General features: G+C 38.8%; 2 protein-coding genes and 1 non-coding gene across 8 annotated transcripts in view; 2 read left to right on the top strand and 1 right to left on the bottom strand.

Annotated features, from left to right (window-relative positions):
* Positions 1-23256, bottom strand: part of CTNNA3 (catenin alpha 3) — an 896431-nt gene that overhangs the window by 539408 nt on the left and 333767 nt on the right. The gene's annotated exons all lie outside the window — the stretch shown is intronic.
* Positions 1-23256, top strand: part of LRRTM3 (leucine rich repeat transmembrane neuronal 3) — a 120684-nt gene that overhangs the window by 25086 nt on the left and 72342 nt on the right. The window lies entirely within an intron of this gene.
* Positions 14737-14808, top strand: TRNAV-CAC (transfer RNA valine (anticodon CAC)). The gene has a single exon. It is a non-coding gene; the product is annotated as a tRNA-Val (tRNA).

Below are 23256 nucleotides of genomic sequence, written 5' to 3' on the forward strand. Positions count from 1 at the left end.
AGGGGGAGAAATAAACATGGGGAAATAGTTTTACTTTGTGTAATGACCCATCCACTCCCAGTCTCTATTCAAGCCTACGTTAATTGTATCCAGTTTGCAAATTAATTCCAATTCAGCAGTCTCTCGTTGGAGTCTGTTTTTGAAGTTTTTTTTGTTGGAGAATTGCAACTTTTAGGTCTGTAATCGAGTGACCAAAGAGATTGAAGTGTTCTCCGACTGGTTTTTGAATGTTATAATTCTTGACATCTGATTTGCGTCCATTTATTCTTTTACGTAGAGACTGTCCAGTTTGACCAATGTATGTGGCAGAGGGGCATTGCTGGCACATGATGGCATATATCACATTGGTAGATGCGCAAGTGAATGAGCCTCTGATACTGTGGCTGATGTGATTAGGCCCTATGATGGTGTCCCCTGAATAGATATGTGGACACAGTGGGCAATGGGCTTTGTTGCAAGGATAGGTTCCTGGGTTAGTGGTTCTGTTGTGTGATGTGTGGTTGCTGGTGAGTATTTGCTCATGAATTACTGGTGGAGGGGATGTAGCTAGTGTTCTGCCCACTCCTCAACCATGCCCATCCTTTCCCCATAGAGATGCTCAGCAGTGCTGAGGCTGCTTCTGCCAACTCCTCTTGGGCTACTACTCGTGTGAGTACCCCAAGCAAGAAAGTAGAGGGGCACTTTTACCCTTCTTCTTCCTTGCACAGACATGTAAGGCAGTTCACATATTAGCTGCATATCTTACAGCCTTTCAGTTCTTTATCTATTCCAACTTTGAAAAAAACAAGCTCTAATTAAGCCTTGCCACTGTGATCTAGCCAAAAAAAAAAAAGTTAATATAATAGGCCATGCTAATATTTCTTGTCCTACAGTAAAGAGACAAAAGAATAAGCTTCATATTCTGGAAAATATATTAGGGTTTAGCAATTGTACCCTATTTTTTATTTCATTATATTAACACAAAAAATCTGCCAGCATAACTTCCAAACGCATTGAACATTTTTGCAGTAATGCACGTCCCAAAGACGAACATTACTCCCATTTCATAAGCTTTCTACCATGGAGATAGCTGTAAGACCAGCTACTGTGTGGAGAATACAAGCTAAGTTTGACTAGTTTTCCAACCAGTTTAATTCGGAACCCTAAAATGAAATAGAAGTAGGTTCAACCTTGAAGAAGGCCCTAGTAGGCGTTGGTTAATGTTAATCAGTATTGTGGTCTTTCAGCTAACATACAATATTTGTTGATACATCATTAATACTCAGAGGCAAGATGGTTAAGTATTCGATACTGCAAAACAAAAAAAGTCAGCCAAGATACAGGATTGAATGCTGATAATGCGTACATCTTCCATGCTTTGAAAAATTATTTGCAGGAGGTTTTTTTTTTCTTTTTAAAGTAAAACTACCTTTTCCTTTTTCTCTGCATGGGTGGCAGCATTCTTCTCTTGATCCACCATGTTAGCAAGTATCCTGCCTAAAGTTGCTGAAATTCTACTGACTCTGTGACTCTTATTAACTCCACCAATAAGTGAGGTGGGAGTGGCTCACTTGGGAAAGGAAACTAGAGCACTATGGGTGTAGAGAGAAAGCCTAGGGAAAAATCAAGCTCGGGGAAGAAGTTTAGGCTGAGGTGTATGTTGTATTGTTTTTGAGTTACCAGTAATGTCAAACACCAGGAAAATACAGAGTTTGGACACTCTGGGTACTCAACCCACTCACAGTAATGCTCCAAGAAACTAGCCAAATACCAAGCTTTGCACACAGATAACATCCACATTTTTAAGCAATAATTAGGATTGGAAAAATTCTGCAAAAAGTTTTCCAGAAAACAATAATTTTTAAAATAAATTCACTACAACCATTTTCACACCCCTTTTATTGTTCACTTCCCACAAACTTGAGTGATTAGGTTTTACTGGCACTTCATAATCACATATATAATTTTTAGTATTTAGAATACATATAACCAATAATGCACACCCATCCTGTTTGGAAACAAATTTTTCCACATGACTTATCTGACTCATCCAAATGAAAATACTGTTCCAATTTTGAATATCGAGCATCAAGTTGTCAGAGTGAACAACTCACAATCCATCAGCAAAGTTTAAAACAAAACACACAAAAAACCTCTCCAATAAAATGAGGAAATCATGCTCTGCCTGTAAATATTCTATGATAAGAAAAAACAGTCTAGATTAACTGGATAAATGATGTATTGAAAACTATTTGCTCAGATATGCAATTAGCTAGGGCAGATGTAGCTCTTCTTTAAACAGGTTTTAGCTGTTTACTAAAAAAAAAATAAAAAAGCAAAAATGCTTAAGGGTCAGACTGTGACCTCCTTATTCGAATTGGTAAGCATTCATCACATGAATGGTTCCACTGAGTCACTGCTCACTAGTGTGTGTAAGGGATATCACCACAATCTGGGCTCGTACATTTAACCAATACATTGCATAATCCAGCAGTTTTTAGGCAAGCCAAACTCCCATTAAACTCACTGGGCATTTCCTCTGCACAATGAGGGCCTGAGTTATAGAACTCATCCAGTTTATTGGTATTAATATTTACTATTCTTTAGAGAATTAATATTACTATTACCGTAATAGTAACAAGAGCTAGTCACAAAACATCTCTCTCCCTCTCCCCAAGAGGAACAAACAAAATAATGTTCATTTATTCAAGATTTTCAGTAGAAAAATTGGCTTTTCATCAAAAAAATCAAAACCACAAAATTGAATTTTTGGCTTTCCAACTGAAAAAATTTTCGTCAATGAAAGCAGACACTTCCTGTGAAAAATTCTGTTTAATAAATAAGTTTTGATGGAACATTTTTGACCAGCTCTAACTGTAACTTTGTTTGATTCTGTGGTATATTATCTCTGAGAAATAAAAGTATAACCTACTGATCAGCGTACGTTATGCAGCCCTTTCTCTGACTTGTTAGTACTCAAGTCAAGAGGCCTGGCTTTGAGATCTGGAGGTTTCTGGTATTGGCCATAAGGTCAGCTACCATAAAAACATTGATATATGCTAAGTAATAAGATGTAAAGTTAATTCTGTTTTTGTTAAACTATTCTAACATTTTAATGCTTCCTGTTCTTTAATGTATTAACTATAAACTTATACATTGCACCATTTTTGTTAAAAGAAAATAATTTAAGTGTTATCACCAAGCTTCACTTGTTATATAAGAGATTTAATGAAGCCAGTACCAGAACTGGTTAAAAGATGGTAACAATGTTTTGAGAAACATTTTGAAACTTTCACCAACAAACCCATACTTTGGAAATGTTTGGGGGTTTGAAACTGGTAATATTTTGTTTTTTAATCTCATTTTCTTGCCTTTCTCTTGCTTTTATCTTTTCTCTCTGCCTCTCCCCACCCAAACTTTTTCCTTTTTAATTTTGTCACTGAAAAAGAGGTGATGGTGGGGAGGAGAGGAAAAAACAAACAGACAGAGAAGGGAGAAAAAGCTGATCAAGATTTCCCCCCAAAAAAGCCCCCAAAATTTTCTTCAAACATGTAGTTTTAGAGGAAAAAAAGGCCATTTTCATTTAAATAATTTTTGAACAAAAAAAAATCACCCAGCTCTTATCAGTGCTTTTTTTTTTTTTGGCCTGTCCTGGTCATGACTATACAATATCTGACTAAAAGAACAAAATTCTGAACCCTTAAAAAAAGATTCCTTTGTGTAAACCTCATGGGGTTATCATTTGTTTCTGAGCATCGATAATCATTTTCTACAGAGCTAGCTGGGGTCATGTAAACAGAATCCCCACTTGCAACTAAGGCTGGCCGGAAAAGAAAATCAGTTTTGCAAAACATTTAAATGTTTCAAAATTTGTTTTTGTTCTACACTGGAATGAAAATGAGACCTTTCAAAAAAAATTTCCATGGACGCTCTCTATAGCCTGATTGTTAGTGCACTGGCCTGAAGTGTTGGGAGACCAGGGTTAAAGTCCTTGCTCTGCCTGGTTGGGAGCAGAGGGAGGGGTTTTGTTTTATTTTTATCCCAAATCACTCAGACAGAGCAGAGATTTGAACCGAACTCTCTCACATTCCAGGTAGCGCCATAAGCAGGCAAATCTGGGTCATCTCCTGCCGTGATTTAGGCTCCACAACCTCAGCCTTACACGGAGACTCAGAAGACTCCACTTATTTCTGCCTTGCAAGCACATTCTTTCTCCTACTACTGAAGTTGCTTATTCAAAGCAATAGGCCCTACCACCATCTAGCCAAACAAGCCAGCCAAACTTTGTGCCCTTAAGAGGCTGCAAATAAGCACTCAGTAGTCCTACTTAATGTATAGTATGTGATAAGAGTCAGACTTGGTGCAAGGGGGAACCACTCAGTGGGGTATTTGGAGGAAAATTTGATTATGGGGTTTTATTAGTCAATTTGCAAAAAAAGGGTTGTTTAACTAAGGTTTTTGGTTTTTTAAAATGTTTCTATTTTCCATTCCTTATTTCATTAGCTTAAATAAAGTAATCCAGGGTGGACTACCAACCTCGTTTTAATATCCACTTCTGTTTTATTGGCTCTTTAGTTTGTAAACACTGCTCCCATTAATATTCATTACTCTGGGTTTCCCTATAAAGTTTCCTTGTGGGACTAAAGCCTTACACATGATTTATTCTGTTACTGGACCTATCCTCAGAGCATCCTCACAAGGTTCCAGTAAACCAATATCTCCAACTTAAAGTCTGATGACTACTGGCTGGAAGACCACATCCCTGCCCAGATGCAAATAAATGGAATTCCCATGAGGGAGGCTTGACAGTTAATCTGTATGGGGAATTAAAAAGAGATCAAAAGGACAACAATCCCAGTTTCTGAAATGGAGATGTAATAATGGAAAAATAAAGTGAAATTCTCCCTACAAATAGATTTGTCGCTGGTATTCTTTTGTATAAGTGATGTACTTCATTTCACAACCTGCACAGAAAGCCAGTGTTGAGACCACTTTGACTTTTATCAAGGTTACAGAATAGAGTGAGTAGATCAAGGAACAGCATTTTACAAATTCTCTAATATGTATTTAGCCATTTGAGAGTCACTCTTTCCTGCTGTATTCCTGAGTTTTTGTTTTGCTTTTTAATAATGCCAACATCTAACTTTTGGTATATTTTTTCTATTTTTAAACTGGTGAAAATTTTTTGAAAAGATCAAGGTTTTGTGGGATTTGTGGATGACTCATAAAACAACAAGAGTCTTTGACACAGCAACAAACATACGCATTTAAAAATGATCTTTGAAAAATCTGGCTGTATATCTCAGACTCTTCTGGGACCTGATCCAAAGCTATTTAAAATCAATGGAAGTATCTATGTCAATGGAAGGTTTGTATAAAGATTGAGGGTAGAATCTGTTTTTTATACAGTTGCAGATAGTATTATCTATTAAGCATTTTATTTTCCCATGAAGCATCACTCAGTGGGAATCCCCGCCTCTACAACACACACTTCAAGGAACTATTTCAGTTTCCCAAGATTACTTCTATGGGCATAAAACTCACTCATCTGAGTAAAAAACCACAGAGTAGTAGATATCAGAAATCATTATTGCCAACATACTAAATGACCCATACAAATGACAGAGAGACACTGTACAGAGCAGATATCACACAACTTTCTAACCATCTGGGACTTCAATATTTGTTCAAGATTATCCCATGAGCATAGCATTAACAAGTCAGTGTATTTTCTCTCATCAGCTTTATAAAATTTTCTGAACATTTACCTTTTAATTTATAAGATGTGCCTATTTCAAACTCTAGGTTCATGTACATCATTTAAAAAATATGCCAATTAAAACACATCTGATTTTCCAGACTTTCTGAGCACCTGCAGGTTCCATTGTTTTAATGCTCAGCACTTCTGAAAAAAATCAAGATATTAACTCAAAAAGGGTCAAGCTAAAGAAAACCTCAAGAAAACACAGCTCCCCAACTGCAACAAAAAATTAAATTGTCCATAATATGCTCTCAGGCAAAGGCCTGCATAGAAATATACTGGATACCTTGCAAATGCCCTGAAGGTCAATGGGGAAGGGAGTTCCAGAACCGAGGATCCCCAGTGAGAAAGCCCTGGCTCCAGCCCTACAAGGCTCAGATCTGGGGACTATCAGCAAGTGTATCTCAGTTAATCTCATCTGTTGGGATGGAATGAAAGAATAGATGCTTTCTCAGAGATAACCAGGACTCAAACCACAAGGGCTTTATAAATCAAACACACCATTTTGAACAGCACTGGAAACAGATTGTAACCTAGTGCAAAATGCTCCTTGTGGAAAGCACTACTTAGTGCATGGGTGTCACAGAATATATCCTAGACAACAATAATGACATCAGAAGGGGTTAGATATACTTGAAGAGACAATACAGCAAGGTCCAAAGGTGCTCACAGAAACTAGCTGGAAGCATCTGGACTAGACATTTCCCTTAAAATTGTTCTGCCTTTCACCTTATATCTGTATACACTGTTGTAGTAGCCATGTTGGTCCCAGGATATTAGAGAGAGAAGAGAAACAAGTTCTGTGTAAGCTTGAAAGCTTGTATCTCTCACCTACAGAAGTTGGTCCAATAAAAAAAATATTACCTCACCCACCTTATACCTCTATCATATTAGCTACTTATTGCATTGTACACAACTCACCATCCTGGAATGCCCCAATCTGCAATGTGGCATTGCAGCATCTCTGCCTCAGCTTCCCCACCATGCTCTTTGGCCTACTCCAGTCATACATATGGCTTGGCCCTCCAGCCAAGCTGCTTTAGAGAGTTCAACCCATTCTGGGGGTAACAGAATCCTTTAGACAAAGTCCAAGAAAAGCAAAAAACAAAGGAATTTTCAGCCCAGGCTGATTCAGCATCCAACTCCCTTCCCTACAGCCTGACTTCAGCTGCAACAGGGTCTCAATACCCATCAACAGGTACCTGGGCTTTGATCAAACCTACAATCTGAGCCAAACCTACCCTCCTAAAAAGGCATCTGACCAAACAATAGTCTGCAGACAACTCCTGACCCTTAACCAGGCTTCTTGCCCCCCACTCCCCAGTTAAGAGCCATCAGTCTGCTCTCCTCCCCAGTCAGGATTTAACTGCTGGATTTTTATCTTCTGCAGTCCAATACCCAGGGCAGGGTGAGGCTAACTGAACAGAGCTGACTGGCCTTAGGCCTCCTGGCACTTAAAGTGGCAGGCTGTCCTGCTACAAGGGTCTTAGCCTCATAGATTCCAAGGCCAGACTGAATTAGATTCTCTGACTCTCAGTAGCTCCTCTACTTGCCCCTCCAATGCAAGAATCTACTCCTCCAGCACAGCCACCAATTTTCATCCATGCACAAGAAGCCCCTTCCAGCTTTAAGTAGGAAAGAAAACCCAGCACATTAGTTGCATGTCACCACCACTGTTTGATTGCTGGCCATCATGGAATTGCACGTAGAGCTGAACCTAGAAGGAAAGCCTCTCACATTTCTTCTCCAAATTCCCTCAAATTAACCAGACACTTGAAACAACAGAGCTGATCAAAGTGTCAGAGTCACACAGCCCTGTCTCGGCTGCTTACTCCGCGTCCCATGGTCCAGCTGCAGAACAGTCAAACAAACAATGCAGACAGACCGACCAAACGCTCGCCAAGTCCCACTAACTCCAAACAGAGAGTCCGCAACTATTCTCTTTTGACAATCTCTGTTCACAGCTCTCGAGTTAGCCTACCAGAGATTGATCCTCATCATGAAACCCAGCACCATCATCATCAATCCAAGCAGAGATCCAAAAATGGAGTGGACATGCAGACTGAGCCATCTTCTCCCGCTTAAAACTTTCCTCACAAGGATGAATTCTAAGACCTCATAGGTGACAGGCAATTTGACAAAGCTTACACATTAGCTGCCTAAGCCATAATTGTATAAGGGAGGACTATGGACTCTATTACTGTCCACCTAGGACCTTTCAAGAACACTGACTGCACTTAAAATTATATCAGCACACCTTGGATTAAGGCTGCATGAAAAATTCATACTATTCATGACTTTCAGTTACTATATGTTTGTAGAGTACATAGCACAACAGAACACACAGAACAGTATTAATGTTACATAATACGAATGAAAATTCATGTTTTAAACAACATAACATTCACGTGAGATAAATTTCCAATCTGCAAAATCAAGTGGAATTCAGTACAGCATACAGATTAATGTAATTAATCATCACACCTCTCACAATCAGCCAAAACATGCTTCCTCAGTTTTCTTGAGGGAAAAAACAGCTGCATGCAGAAGCTTGTTCCATAAAATGGCATGTGAGAATGGACAAAAATATAGCTCTCGCTATAGTTATTCCTTCTTGGCTGACAGAAATATATTAATGGGTTTAAAGAACTAAAAAGGGAAAATTACAAAAAACTCCCCCAGAGCAGGTTTACTAACCACCACCACCACTTTTTTCTTTTTAGTTTCACAGTAGAGTACAAATTAGAGCCTCAGAAGATTAGTACTATAAAATGTTAACCTCCCTACGCCTAAAATGATGGATGATGCCTCTGAATTCCCATGGTGGAAGCCAGTGGGATTTTTTTTTCAGCTACTGCAGAATTTTCTGAAGCTGCATGGGTTCTCCTTGAAATCTGCAAGTGCTTGGAACTTTTTAAGCTATCAGTACCCTATAAATTATAATTACTGAACAAGTTCTGTTCCTCAGATTGTTTTAAGAAATGAAGGTGCTACTAAATAATTATGTTTTCTTCACTTTACTTAATTGTGTCTGACCTTGTAAATGAAGGATTTTTGAAACATGCACCTGAATTTGCTATAGTTTAAGTTTACTAAGTGCACTAGTTTACTCTAAGTTGGGTAACTAGACCATTTCCTTACCTACTGTACTGTGCAACTATAGTTAAACATCTACTACAACATTTTGTCACTCAAGCGTGACAGACAGTAGTTAAGAATATCTTAATGGCACAGTAATGGAAAAATATAACTTTTTAAATATCATTGAGTTAACAGAGGTAATAATAATAATGAGTTGTGCAGTGAAAAGTTCATTTCCTCCCACTTAAGGAAACAGACATTTTCCTGCTGTGAATATTCAACTGCTTCCACTATGAAATTCCTTTGCATGAAAATCACTTTGCAAGTAAACACTGTAAAAAAAAAAAAAAAAAAAGGTGCACAGGACATAATTCAGAAAAATAATTCAAAGCAGTTGATTCTGCACAATCAAAGGTGAACCACATCAAAAAGGAGCTTCTGTGACAAAGAGGCTTCATATCCAGAGAAAACTACAGGTATTAAAAAGACTGAATGAAAAACAATATGCTGCTTGTGGTACAATGTATATCACAGTTTAGCATCTGAGCTCTTTGCTGACTAAATACACCCCATGGAAGGCAATAGTTGATTATACTGTTGCAAATGGCTGAATATACAAAGAAGCAGACATGGTCACGGTTTCATTTGTTATGCTGTAAAACTGAATGTTACTATATTTTGACAATTATTAAGTAAATGAGTTCAAACTGTAACTTTTTCATTTTAAAAGAGAAAAATCTAAGTTATATACATTTGTGTCTAAATCCAGGGACAGGGACACTAGTTATTAAATGTCTGATTCTTAGGGTTTCCACATGCACAGCTCTCTTTGATCTCCAGAAGAGAAATGCATGCAAAATGCACCTCGGGGACAACCTTCAAATGTGTTTTGGATTTCTAATGCAAGTGAGACTTTTGTGTATAAAGAAAAATAGTTCTCGTGTAATTTTAAAATAGTATTAATTTTATATAGTACAAATATACCATCCTAATAAGACATTACTTTCTTATCATAGTTAATTACAAATGTAATTGATGTAACACACAGAAATCCCACAACTGCACAATAAGTGAACACTAAACTTAACTGACTTCAGTAGGAATCTTGGATGGAGAAGAAATATAGCCCTAAGTACAGGTGAAGACCTACCAAACGACAGTTAAACTTCAGACTAAGTAACATGGATGGTCTCTAAGGTATGTCTACACTGCAATAAAACACCCACAACTGGCCCATATCAGCTGACTCAGGCTTGCAGGGCTTGGACTGCATGGCTATAAAATTGCAGTGTAGCTATCTGGGCTCAGGCTGGAGCCTGGGCTCTCAGACCCCACGAAGGGGGAAGGATCCCAGCATCCAGGTTCCAGCCCAAGCCCAAATATCTACATTGCAATTTTACAGCCCCACAGCCCGTGAGCTCAAGTCAGCTGACAGGGGCCAGATGCGGGTGTTTTATTGCAGTGGACATATACCCTAAGTGTCTGAACCAACTCCCCCTAAAGTCAATGCAAGGGTTACTACAGCAGTTGCATGAAAGGAAGGAAGGATATTGTTTACCTACTGTTTTTGGCCCCCTCCAAAAATGAGACCATCCATTTTGCACATTCATTGCCATTTGTCTGTACAAATTTGTGGGTGGCAAATTCCAAGGCTACCTTTGAAAACTGGAGGCCAAAAGGGCCACAAATTTGATATCTTGAATGAAGGGGTCAAGTAAACTGTATGTGTAGGTGTAAACAAAAAAACGTATTTGAAAATTCTGCAGCTACCTACAAAAAGAATTGGGCATCCAAACAGATTGCGTACATGCTATTATCTGCTTGAACCTCAGCTTGCTAGTTAGGCAACAAAATCAGCTTGAGTCCCTAGGTGATAAGATCCATGTACAGGGCAGGAAACTCTTGAGGTTCCATGTGCAGTTTCCTCTATATTATTTTCTGATGTGGGGTAGGGGTCACCTAATGCTCCTCCCTTACTGTCAGGGGACCATGGGTCTTGAAACCTGGTCCACAGGGCACTTCAGAGCTAATAAGCTGCAACCTGCCACCCAGTGACTGCTAACTATCATCAGAATAGGAGCTGAACTCCAGCAGAGGACCCCAGTCCTGAAATCTGATTGGCAGAATACTGGGCATCCTGATTGGTTCACAACTTCTATATAAAACCAGCACAGGAACAGGAAGTTGTTCATGCAAGTGGGTTCTCCCTACTTTGGACTGCTTCCCCTGAGATACCTGCTCCTAGTGCCTGCTGCCAATCTGATAACCTGGCAATGCCTGCCTCCTGACCTGAGTTTGCCCTCTGGCCTGTCTCAGACTCTGATCTTCTGGTATCAGACCCAGCCTCCCTCCTGATTCCCAACTCTGCTCCGACCACTGAGTCAGACTGCCCACGTCCCAGTCATAATACACACACACATGAAAATATGCATCCTTGGATGGATGTAAAGCCTTCTGTGGACCACATCAGTGAAGGAGAATCCTACTGCTAAAGTAGCTTAGTACAATTTCTATTCAGAACTGTGCATAGTTCCTGGATGTCAGGGGAGATCATAACCAAGCCAAAATATCTCCTTCAGAATAGAAAAGAAAACAGATAGATATAATTCATTTGAACTTTCAAACAGCCTTTGATAAAGTCCCTAACAATAGGCTATTATGGAAACTAAACAGTTATGAGTTGAGATGTTAGTGTATGGTCATGGATTGGTTAATTTTCAACATGACAAAAGATTAACAGTTGGTATTCCACATAATGGTACTCTACAAATTCATAAAAGAAAAGTTTCAGATAGGAGACACAAAGGTCTAGCTCAGCCACTGAAGAAAACAGAAATATAATTTCTTCAGTCTTTCACCATGCCACAAGACAAGCTACTGAGGCTAGAGGACATGTTCCCAAATAGTTTTCCATGGCTATCTTTTCCATAGAGGAGACAGGTTCGCTTAAGACAGCCAAATATTATATTTATAGTCATCTCCCTGAAATTGAGCCTCCTCATTTTACCGCAAACAAGTGAGTCACTCCTTTGATTTCAATGTAATCTTCTCTCTGTAACTTGGGACTGATTCTCAGAAGAGCATTTTGTGAAACAGTTTATGAAAAGCTTTTATGTTGTATTTTACCACTTTTGGAAAACTCTGAGTGAATCCAAATTTTTAGGTACTGGTGGATGAGCCTTATGTTACTACTTGCAAAACAGCGACCAACCTATTAGCGCGGTTAGAAACTTGTTGGTTTCCTCTGACAGGGAGTCCTGAATATGTTTTCTTCATGTATATTCCATGTATATTCTCTCCTTTGCATTTCACTGTGAGGTTTTGGGTTTCAATGAACCTCAAGTCAAGGAAAAACAATGAAAACTGCTGAGTGTTACTGAATTTCCTGTTGAATTTTGCATGGTTCAAATGTAAACACAGAAATTGGCTCAGGTTACTTTAAAGATTTGTAATCATTCTATGAAACTGGACTGAATTTTGCATTTGGGACAAAACCTGAAGCCAGGTTTCACATGACCTCAAGATGAACATTTTGTATAACTACTTATTGATGTTAGTTGTATAACCTGAATAGTGATTTAAATCAATTAAAATACCCTTGCAAACAGCTCACACAAAGATGGTGAAATCTGTCTCAAAAGTCTTCTCCTCACCTGTGGATACCAGTTGTGCATGCAACCACTTCAGTCTCTCTCTGGGACATCCAGTCCATTGTGGGGAGGGGGGGGAAATAGTACATAAGATGTAAAAAATATGATAGTTCTAAAAATGGGAAAGAAAACAAGGGTTGAGATTTTCAGAACAATGTTGGGGATTTGGACACATTAAAATTAAGGACAATGGAGGATGTGTGTCTAAATCCTATAGACTGCTCTGAAAATCTCAGATTTTGCTTTAGAAATTCTGGCTAAGTGTTGATGTGGGATTTTTACTGATTTATTGGACTGAACAGGAGCTGTGCGGATTGTTTGGGAAGAGTGTTTTATCTCCTAAAGCTAAAAACTGGGTGTTTGCAAAGAAAAGTAGTGAAGGAATAAATAAAAAAGTCAAAGCAATCATGTTTAGCGCTTACATATTATAACATTTTCCAAATGATGGACCATTTTCACTCTCCTGTGCACAGGTGTGGGTGAAAATAACAGCTCCCTCAATCTTTGGGGGCCAACTGCATTGGAGGAAAATATTTACTCCTGTGTGGGGCAGACGGCACACCACTACCCTTTCATGTAGGAACTCCACTGACCAGATAAAGGGAAGGGGAAATCCAGTTAGACATCCATAGAAGCCTTACCAAATGAGACTCCCTGAGATCCAGTGAATCAGTGCATCTTACATGCCTGGCCCTGCCTGCTGTTGGTACTGCATTGGCTAGCTCCAAGCTCCCAAACTGAGTAGAGTTTGGACGATTGATGCTGTCGCAGCCTTTCAGCCTCCAGGCAGACTCGCTGTCACTGGGGGTCCACAGACTGGGTTCTGCCAGTTTCCACCAGCCAAACTCATGGGGCACATCTGGCCCATTAACTGATTCATCCTTATAACCCCGCTGTGAGGGAGGGGGGTATTATGCATAATTTTGAGATAGGGAAATAAAAGCACAGGCAGGCTCATGGCCAAACAGCAAGTCAGTGGTTTGGTCAGGACTAGGACACAGGTTTCCCACAGAAAATTCCTGAGCTACCCACCCCTCCTAAGCCTCTTTCCCCAGGCCCAGACACCAACACCTATTTTTCTGTAAATAGTTTCATTTTAAAAACTGTATTTATATTGTTTTGCAATATAAAAGAGATAACTATAGATCACCCCCTACTTCATATGAATTTTGATGAACCACGCATCCATTAAACAGCAAAGTACAATTTATTTCATTCATGACAGCTGAGTTTGGTTACAACACAGCCTATGGCAGTTGGCCTGTGAGATGAGATTTCAATAAAGAATAAAGAGAGGAAGTGTGCAAGGAATTGAAAAGACAAGATTGCTGTTACAGCATTAGTGCCAATATACTGTCTGTGGAGGGTACAGGGCTGGAGTTTGCTGTGATACAGCAAAGTATCCGAGATAGAAAATTCAATTTTCTCTCTCGGATACTTTGCTGTATCACAACAAAATTTAAATAGAAAATTTAATTTTCTATATCACGACAAATTCCTACCTTGTATCCTTCTTAGACATTATATCAGAGCTAAAGTTGTTACAGCAATATATTGTCTTTTCAATTCCTTCCACACTTCTTTGTTTTTCTCTATCTACAAGTCTGATCTTGAACTGCCATAGTCTGTGCTGCAACCAGACTCAGCTGTCGTACAATAAGGAAAAGAATGTAACAATGAAAAACTGGCCTTGGCCATTCCTATGTTTCTCAGCCACAGAGGCATGACAGTTTTTTTCTGGGTTATCAGCTAAACCTGAAGTAGAGGGTGTAGGCTACTACCACTTCAGCTGCTACAGGCACTCTGCCAAATGCTACTGGAAACAGCATCAATCAAAGGAATACCTCCTACAGAACAGTACAAAGTTTGTGCTGGCTCCTACTCTGGGAACGAAAGTTGATTAAGAACCAGTTAGGGCTGTCTGTAGTAGTTTATGGTACTAGGGATGAGCAAACCACTTCAGATAAAACAAATGGCAGAAACCCTAACTAAATAGCAGAGGCCTGAACCAAAATCCTAGATCTGACAAGCTCCCTGCACTTCGGAAATGTGCATACACTGAACAGCCTCTACCTGAAGGGCTTCTGTCCTGCTCTATCTGCAAATTAAAGCTGGCCTTTCTTTTTAGAAACCTCTGGGGAAGGCAGCTGACCTAATACAACCCATCCTCTTTTGAGGGTTCATCCATCCCTGAACACAGCTGACCCTACTAACACAAGTACATGCCCATGCACCAAAGGTGAAGATTGAAGCCCAGTACCAGAAGGGGATGTAGCTCAGTGGTAGAGTGCATGCTTCACATGTATGAGGTCCCGGGTACAATCCCTGGCATCTCCAAATTGTTTGGGGGGAGGGATAGCTCAGTGGTTTGAGCATTGGACTGCTAAACCCAGGGTTGTGAGTTCAATCTTTGAGGAGGCCATTTAGGGATCTGGGGCAAAAATTGGGGATTGGTCCTGCTTTGAGCAGGGGGTTGGACTAGATGACCTCCTGAGGTCCCTTCCAACCCTGATATTCTGTGATACCTATAAATTAGTTTTTTACCAATTATAAGAAGCCTACTTATTTCTGCAGGGAAAAGATGCATAAAGTATTTGAAATTTGACTCTTCACACTTCATTTGGAACACGTGTGGAAGGGCTGGCTGAGGGATGCTGACCCCCCGCAGCCCCGCCTCTTCTGTCCGAGGCCCCACCCCTTCGAGGGGCCCGAGCCGGCCCCCAAACCAGTAAGTCTTCGGAGTTTCTTTCACCCCATCAGTAGGTCTCAAAGTGCTCTACAAAGCTCAGCAAGTATGATTTTAAAAAGTCTTCACACTGTTTCACAACTTTGATATTGCATTATATATTAACCAAGTTATGAATAGATATGAACTCAAAATGGTGGTTGAATCCAAATTTTACATGTCAAATTGCAGATGTCAGTGCTGGTAAAAAATGCATTCAGGCAATATTATTCACATGTCATCCATGGGCAAGGTGTTCAGAAACCAGAACCATTAAGTCAATAGGGCAGGGGAGAGGATACATGACCTACAACCCTTCCTCTCAATTGAGCAATATACATTATAGTAGTAAGCAGTATAGGAGAGATCTTGTCTACAATGCAAAATATGGGGTCAGATTTTTTTCTCTGATGTGATATTAGTGCAGGTGAAAGGTGCCAGATTCAGAGCCTTGGAATCTGAAGATCTTTGTATATCCAGAGATCAGGTAGGTGGTGGTTTCCCCACATCATCTTGCCAGTGTGCCACAGACTGGCCACAAAAGTACTAACTACTGTCAATTGCTATGGTAATTTTTGTGATGATGTCAAGTATCTACTACAAAACGGATTCAGACCAAACTTATTTGTCAGAGGCCACCATACAGCAACCAGATGGTAATTACTTTCAATCACTAGTGACCAGTGCTAGATTTCTACCGGCAAGAAGAGGTGGTCTTTTCTATATCCTATTATTTACCCTCTGAGACATCCAGCCCCAGAGTACTAGATTTATTTTGGTTCTCTGCATGACTGTCCCGGTTGAAACTAGATTTAGAAAATACATTTTTCACTTTAAATTATAGTAGACAACTCTTCATTAATGTTTCTTCAATAGTACCACACTTAGTACTTGAATAAAAATATTAAAATGTTCTCTACCTATAATTATACAATACCACCCCCCATAATTTTTAAGGGATTTACCAGCTTGATGCTTCAAGATGCATACTGCAGGCAATATTTTGCTCCCCTCACTCATGCTGTCAGATAGTTCCAATAATTTTAATGGGATCACTTGCTAAAAAAAGATACTATCCGACATGAGAAAGGATGGCAGACTCAATCCCTCAATGAGATACTGTCTCATTCCAAACAGAATTATGTTTCCACTAACCACATGGTAATAGGTAATTTTCCTTTGACTTTTCCCCTATGCTAGCTTTTCAAGTGGATTTTAATTAACTCTGTTTTATTTATTAAAGCATATTTTGTTTAACTTTTCCCAAGAGCTCCAGTAAATAGCTGTGTGAAAGTTGCCTTTACTTATTGCTTCTCCCAGGATGCTCTTAACAGTGAAATCTCTACTCTCGGGATGCTGTAAATTTGAAGGGTAGGGGTTTGTTTTGTGCTGTGTGTATTCTTTAAGAAACAAAATGAAGTTCAGGTTAAGAATGTTACTTTACTTCAGATGCTTCATTTTTAGAAGGATTTCTGGTGCTCGTGTTATAGCTCAGCATCTATTAATTCCGAAAAATTCCCCCAAATAGTTAGGGAGCTCTTAAGGATGTTACTGTGATTTACTGAAAGCTTTCTGGCCACCTCTTCCAACAGCAACAGTCATTAATTGTCATTAAAAAGTTTACTTTTGGAAATATGCCTAATGCTCCAAATAAATGTACAAAAGTTGTTTACAGGCACTGAAAAAAGGAGCCCTTGAAGTCTGATAAGAACTTGTTTCCCCTCTTTGCAAACTATGCAACCAGTTGATACACTCTATCAATCACAGGTTCTAAAAATGAGTACATTTGGATTGCAAATCATTGACTACTAACTGTGCTGTTGATGATAAATGGCAGTCATTTTCTTGAAGCTGAAGTAACACAGTTTTTAATCAACAAATATATCTAGTTAAGTGCAAAACCATGCATTCAGCTTTGTGGTTGTAAAATGAAAAGTAAATGTACTTTGCTATTTTTCTTACTTTAGGGATCAAACCAACTGTTCCAGCTTTTCTTGTTTGTTTAACTCACACTGATGTTTGTTTTGGCTGGGAACTGGCAGAGGAAAGATGGCTCATCTGGGAGTACATGTCCCTAAAGTGGGAAAGAATCAGTAATGTGCCAAAACTGAGAGGAGAAGAAGAAAACTGGTCATAGCGGCAAGTGGGGATTGGGAAGAGGAGACAGGTTTCAGGTCATTCCTATAGTGAAAAGGTAGAGGGAGGCTTTAGGTGTTAGGGGAAGGATGGCACTCTAGGGTAGAGATGCAGGAATCAGAATTTTAATACACTTGCCCTCACGTGCAATTAACTGAGAACCAAGATAATCATATCTTGCACATCAATAACGTCTTCCATAAAGTGCTTTACGAACATTGATGAATTAGTATTAGTCTCACAGCATCCCTGTGAGTTACAAAAGTATCATATCCAATCTGCAAATGGGAAAACTGAGGCATAGAGAGGTTCAATGATTTGAGCACAGATTGCAACAAAGCTGAGACTCAAACCCAGATTATCTAACTTCACTTTCAATGCCCTAAGGTTACACTAGAAGAAGAGAATGTATGGACATTTTAAACTTGCTATTCTTTTAGTTCTTCTAAATCAGAAAATCTATTCTATTTGACATTCCCCTCCCCTTAATATTGTATCTCACTTTCCTTTTTCTCCATTTTCATAACTGGCTAATATATTTGATTTTTTTGGTCCCCTTTCTCATATGTCCCAGATAACTTTAATCTCTCAGTTCCCCTTCCATCTCACCAGTCACCTACAGAACACTTGGAACAACAGAGTTAATGCCCTGACAAAGGCATTATACCAAAGTGTTAGTCTGCAGAATTTAGATTTTTTAAAATGTTATTCACATCACAAACTACTACTTAATTCATTCAGTATGGTCAGAAGTCTCTTAGAAGAGAACAAAATCTGGAATAGCAGTTTTCAAGCTCAGGATTGAGATGTACTAAGAACTCTGTCAGCAAGCTTAGACTGTGTGTTTCTGTACCATGCCTACCTGTTGAGAATGCACTGCTTCTCACTTTCACAAATATGAAATTCATCTAATTACAATAAATTCAACCTGCTCATTTCCCTAGTTAACCACTTTTACTTATACTCTAAGTACTTTGATGGGATGCATAGCAAGTCACATCCTTCAAGTGTATGCACGTTTATTTTGTGCAGAATACGGACTAATTTCAAAAGTCTTACATGTGTGATTCACCTGCAATGGCAAAATAAGGCTCTAAATCTTCACTTTTCCAAAGAATGGTTAACTACTGTAATTTGTCTATCATATTAGAATACAATATTTGAATTCCTATATAATCCTGAATATGCTCTTCAATATTTTCTGCATTTTATATCATATTATATGGTAACAAGAACACTACATATATTTATCCAAATGTGGCCTCTGTAGTGCCTTGCATTAGTTAGAATGATGTCCTTTGACTTCAATTTGGGTCTTCAATTTAAGCATTCCAGAACCCTGTTGAAATGTTAGGAGTTAATAAAGTGATCTCTTGTTTGTTGGCCGTTGTAACTTGTGTGTCATACTGATAGCCCATACTTGCTGCAAACACTGGAAAATTTGTATAGCAAACATCATTTTTGCCTTTTATCTTTTATAAAAGTCACCCTGTAGTTGTGGCTAGAAGTAATTGCATTATTTGGGCTTTGATTTAGATCAATATAGCAAAAGCTTTTTTTGTTTGTTTCTTATTAGCGAGATGCCAAAAAAAGTGGAAGGAAGGGGAGAGGAAGAGAGAAACTCCAAAGAATAAAGTTGCACCCAGAGAAGTTGCACTTTTAAGGCCTCATCCAAAGCCCATTAATGTTAGTGGACACTCCCCACTTCGTTCAGTGGGACTTGGGCCAGGTTCCTATAGAGCAAACTATTGCTTACACAGTTTTGGCATAGTAACATAAGTGTATGCAGAGTGACTTTTTTTTAAACAATTACCGAAGAACTAAGTGACTGATTTGAGAGTGATTTGGATAAAGCACATTTAGAGAGACCATCATTTGGGCACATTTTTCACAAATAAATGAATTCGCTAGTGAAGTTCTAAGTAGCACCTGACAGTAGGTAAACACAGTTAGTTGGAGTTGTATCCTGAATCCTAAATCCCCCCAATATCCTAAATCCCCCCCAATATCACCATTAGTTACACAACACAGAACCCAATATCACATTGACAATGGTTATAAATGCAGAAGCACCCAAAAGGGTAATTGAGGTGCAGTCTGAACACAGTACAGGGAGCTCTTGCTGATTCGTTTTATAGCATTAGGCAAGTTACGTAATCTCTTTACTTCATTTGTAAAATGGGGATGGTAAAACTTAACTTTGAAGGGTAACATGAACATTAATTTGTATTTTTAGACTGGCTTGGAGACAGAAAGCACTATATAAAAAGGTAAGGATCATCATCATCAGAAATTTGGGGTAATTTCTTTTCTCCATATATATTATATAGATAGATGATATATATAATCTGAGAGAGAGAGAGAGAGAGAGAGAGAGACAATTTAGTTAGGAGATTGATAGTAACTGGAAATTGCAGATAGATATTGTACATGAGTCACTACCACTCTAAAAGATATTATAGTTCTTGCACAATGGCTTAGTATTGACACTAGCATATATTTAGCAGAAATGAGTTACAGGAATATTTGTGAGATGGGAACATTAGCATTAGATTATCTCTAGCTGACACATGATGCAGCCATATCTTTGACACAACTAAACTGGATGCATCCATCTGTTATTTTTTGTCCCATGCCATTGCCAATATGTCTAACTGGGTAAAATGACCCAAAAAATTCAACCTGTGTTTGCGGCTCACCAACTCATCAGGCAGGGGATTTCACCAACAAACATACACAAACTAGAAGCAGGTACAAAAGGAGTGGCACTATCCCTAGTGCTTTTAAAGGATTCACGGCCAGATCCTTAGCTGGTGTAAACCAACACAGTTCCATGGACTTCAGTTGAGTTTAGATGCTTCACAATAGTTGATGATGAGGTGTTCAAATTCTAAAGCACTGCTGGATGTTTTTTAAGGAGGAGCCAAACTAAAATTTAACTCATTGTAGGCTGACCTGCAAAAGATCTAAAATCTTGATCTCAGCAGGAAACAGTTGTATGCTGTTATCCAATGGCATGAGACTATGTTATCAAATTCCTTGCTCCAAATTCCCTTTGAGCTAAATTTGGAGGGTATCCTAAGCAATATAAAGCAATAGCAGCCAGTGTGGCCAAACTGCTGGTTTAGAAAGTCTACTTAGTCAAAAAGCAGACTGCTTTAAATCAACTTTAGCTCTGTGGTATAACCTGCCATAACTTTTTAGGCAGAAGCCTTAGTTGGGGGATGTAGCATTCCACTGGCTAATCTGTAACTTACCTGATGATATAATTGGGACTCTGGACCAGTAAGAGTATATGTGCATTTTCAACCAATGCTATCAGCGCATCAGCTGTTTGGTTTTGACCATGTGAAAATGAAATGTTCTCTAGTCTTGTTTTGCAAGGACTACAGTAGAACCTCAGAGTTATGAGCACCAGAGTTACATATTTAACAGTCAACCACACACCTCATTTGGAACCTGAAGTACACAATCAGGCAGCAGCAAAGACAAAAAAAAAAAAAAACAATTACAGTACAGTACTGTGTTATATGTAAACTACTAAAAAAGAAAGCGAAAGCAGCATTTTTCTTCTGCATAATAAAGTTTCAAAGCTGTATTAAGTTAATGTTCAGTTGTAAACTTTTGAACGGACCACCATAACATTTTGTTCAGAATTATGGACAACCTCCATTCCTGTGGTGTTCGTAACTCTGAGGTTCTGCTGTATTTAGCAAGGACAGTATATGGCACTTTCCATATTATAACATAGGAAAACTAAAGCAGAGGTTAGGCCAACATTTTCAAAAATATGCACTATTTTTGGAAATCCAATTTGAGATGTAGGTCCTGATTATCAGAAATTTTGTCCACCCTTAAATCCCAGGGACATGCATTGGAGATACTGGTGCTCAGAACCTCTGAAAATCAGTCCCTCAGTTTAAAATACCCAAAAATTGCACATTGACTCATATGTTGGATTAGAACATAGGACTTCTTGGTGCCTAGGCCTGTATCTACACCACTAGAATACATCTCTCTCTGAACTCATTGTTCCTGTTTCCGCATATAGGACAACAACTACATTTCATTTCAGTAAGTATTAATTGACTTTTACATCTGCAATATGATCAAGTAAAATAGAGTGAGAAAAATATGTGTCAGGTTAGAAAGACCAGAGTTCATTTCAGTGAAGCAGGTAACCTTTAGTGTTCCAAAGTCTAATTAGCCAGAACTTAGTTATCTGGAATTCATTTCTGTCCCTCATTTTCAAAATTAATATAGAACCCAAATACCCGTTATCCAAAACATCCGTTTTATGAAAGTTTCAGGTGTCCCTTGGAACCTTATTAAAACTGGAGTTCACTATTGTCAGCTCTCATGATTTTACCATGAGTTTCACAGTATGTGTTTAGAGTCATGTCAGTTATAAGAAAAGGAGGACTTGTGGCACCTTAGAGACTAACCAATTTATTTGAGCATGAGCTTTCGTGAGCTACAGCTCGCTTCATCGGATGCATACTGTGGAAATTGCAGAAGACATTATATACACAGACACCATGAAACAATACCTCCTCCCATCCCACTCTCCTGCTGGTAATAGCTTATCTAAAGTGATCATCAAGTTGGGCCATTTCCAGCACAAATCCAGGTGCTGGAAATGGCCCAGCTTGATGATCACTTTAGATAAGCTATTACCAGCAGGAGAGTGGGGTGGGAGGAGGTATTGTTTCATGGTGTCCGTGTATATAATGTCTTCTGCAATTTCCACAGTATGCATCCGATGAAGTGAGCTGTAGCTCACGAAAGCTCATGCTCAAATAAATTGGTTAGTCTCTAAGGTGCCACAAGTCCTCCTTTTCTTTTTGCGAATACAGACTAACACGGCTGTTACTCTGAAACATGTCAGTTATAGGCGAGTCAGCAGTCTTTTTTTCCCCCTTTGCTTTTTCTGAATTAAAAAAGAAAAAGTGTCCTACTCCTCATGGTTGCAGAGAAAAGCTTGAAAACATGGCCTTGCTCCGTACTAATGGCTCAAAAACCAAAAAGCAAATAAAGCCCCCAAAATAGAATATGTTTTTAAAATATTTTTATGATTTGAGACCTGACTTATGATTTTTGAATGATTGGGGTTATCATTAAAAATTGCCACCAAATATGGATATTACCCAACACCACAAAACTCATTGCAAACCAATTTCTGACTGCAGTATTTTAAGTAGCAGAATGACTTGAGAGTTGCAGATACCACGAGATCTCTGTTTAACTTTGCATATAGTTTTATCAGAGCTTGAGAAGCTGCTTCAAAAAAATTACACTGCAAGTGTGTGCACAAAAGCTAAGCAAGTCAAATTGCCATCACGCTGAGTATTCAATATGGCACTGGGCAAAATCTTGAAATCTTTCCCATGTACCTACTCAGTCCTTTCTTATGCAAACTCTCATTGAAATAAATAATTTTTTTCACAATTAAGAACTTCAGAGTTTGGCCAGTTTGTTTGTGACAAACATTCTGATTTAAAGGCTGTGTCAAGCCAACCAACTTGCTAATGGAAGCCTTCCCAGCCTACAACTGGCCTCTATTAACAGATTTTGAAACGAGTATTCTGCCAGTTCTAGAGTGAAAGAAATGATGGTGCGTAACTCATCATACAGTTGGAATCGAACAGCTTGATCTTTGACACCACTGAACCATGTTTTCATGGAGAAAAGCATCCTGTTACATTTAGGCTGTTTTATTCTTGACTTCAAATTTTCCTCAATCTTGTATTGTATGGTATATACTTGAGACAATGCACCATAAAAATGGAAGAAAGATAAAAGGCTTATTTAGATTTCATTCTTTCAGCAGCCTTCTAAAGCCAATTTTTAACAATGGCAGTAGGCTCAAGATCAGGAAGAATAATTTCTGAAAGCATTTCTGTTATGCACATGGATGTGGGAGT

The sequence above is a fragment of the Natator depressus genome, chromosome 7, assembly GCF_965152275.1.
Source record: "Natator depressus isolate rNatDep1 chromosome 7, rNatDep2.hap1, whole genome shotgun sequence".
NCBI lineage: Eukaryota > Metazoa > Chordata > Testudines > Cheloniidae > Natator > Natator depressus.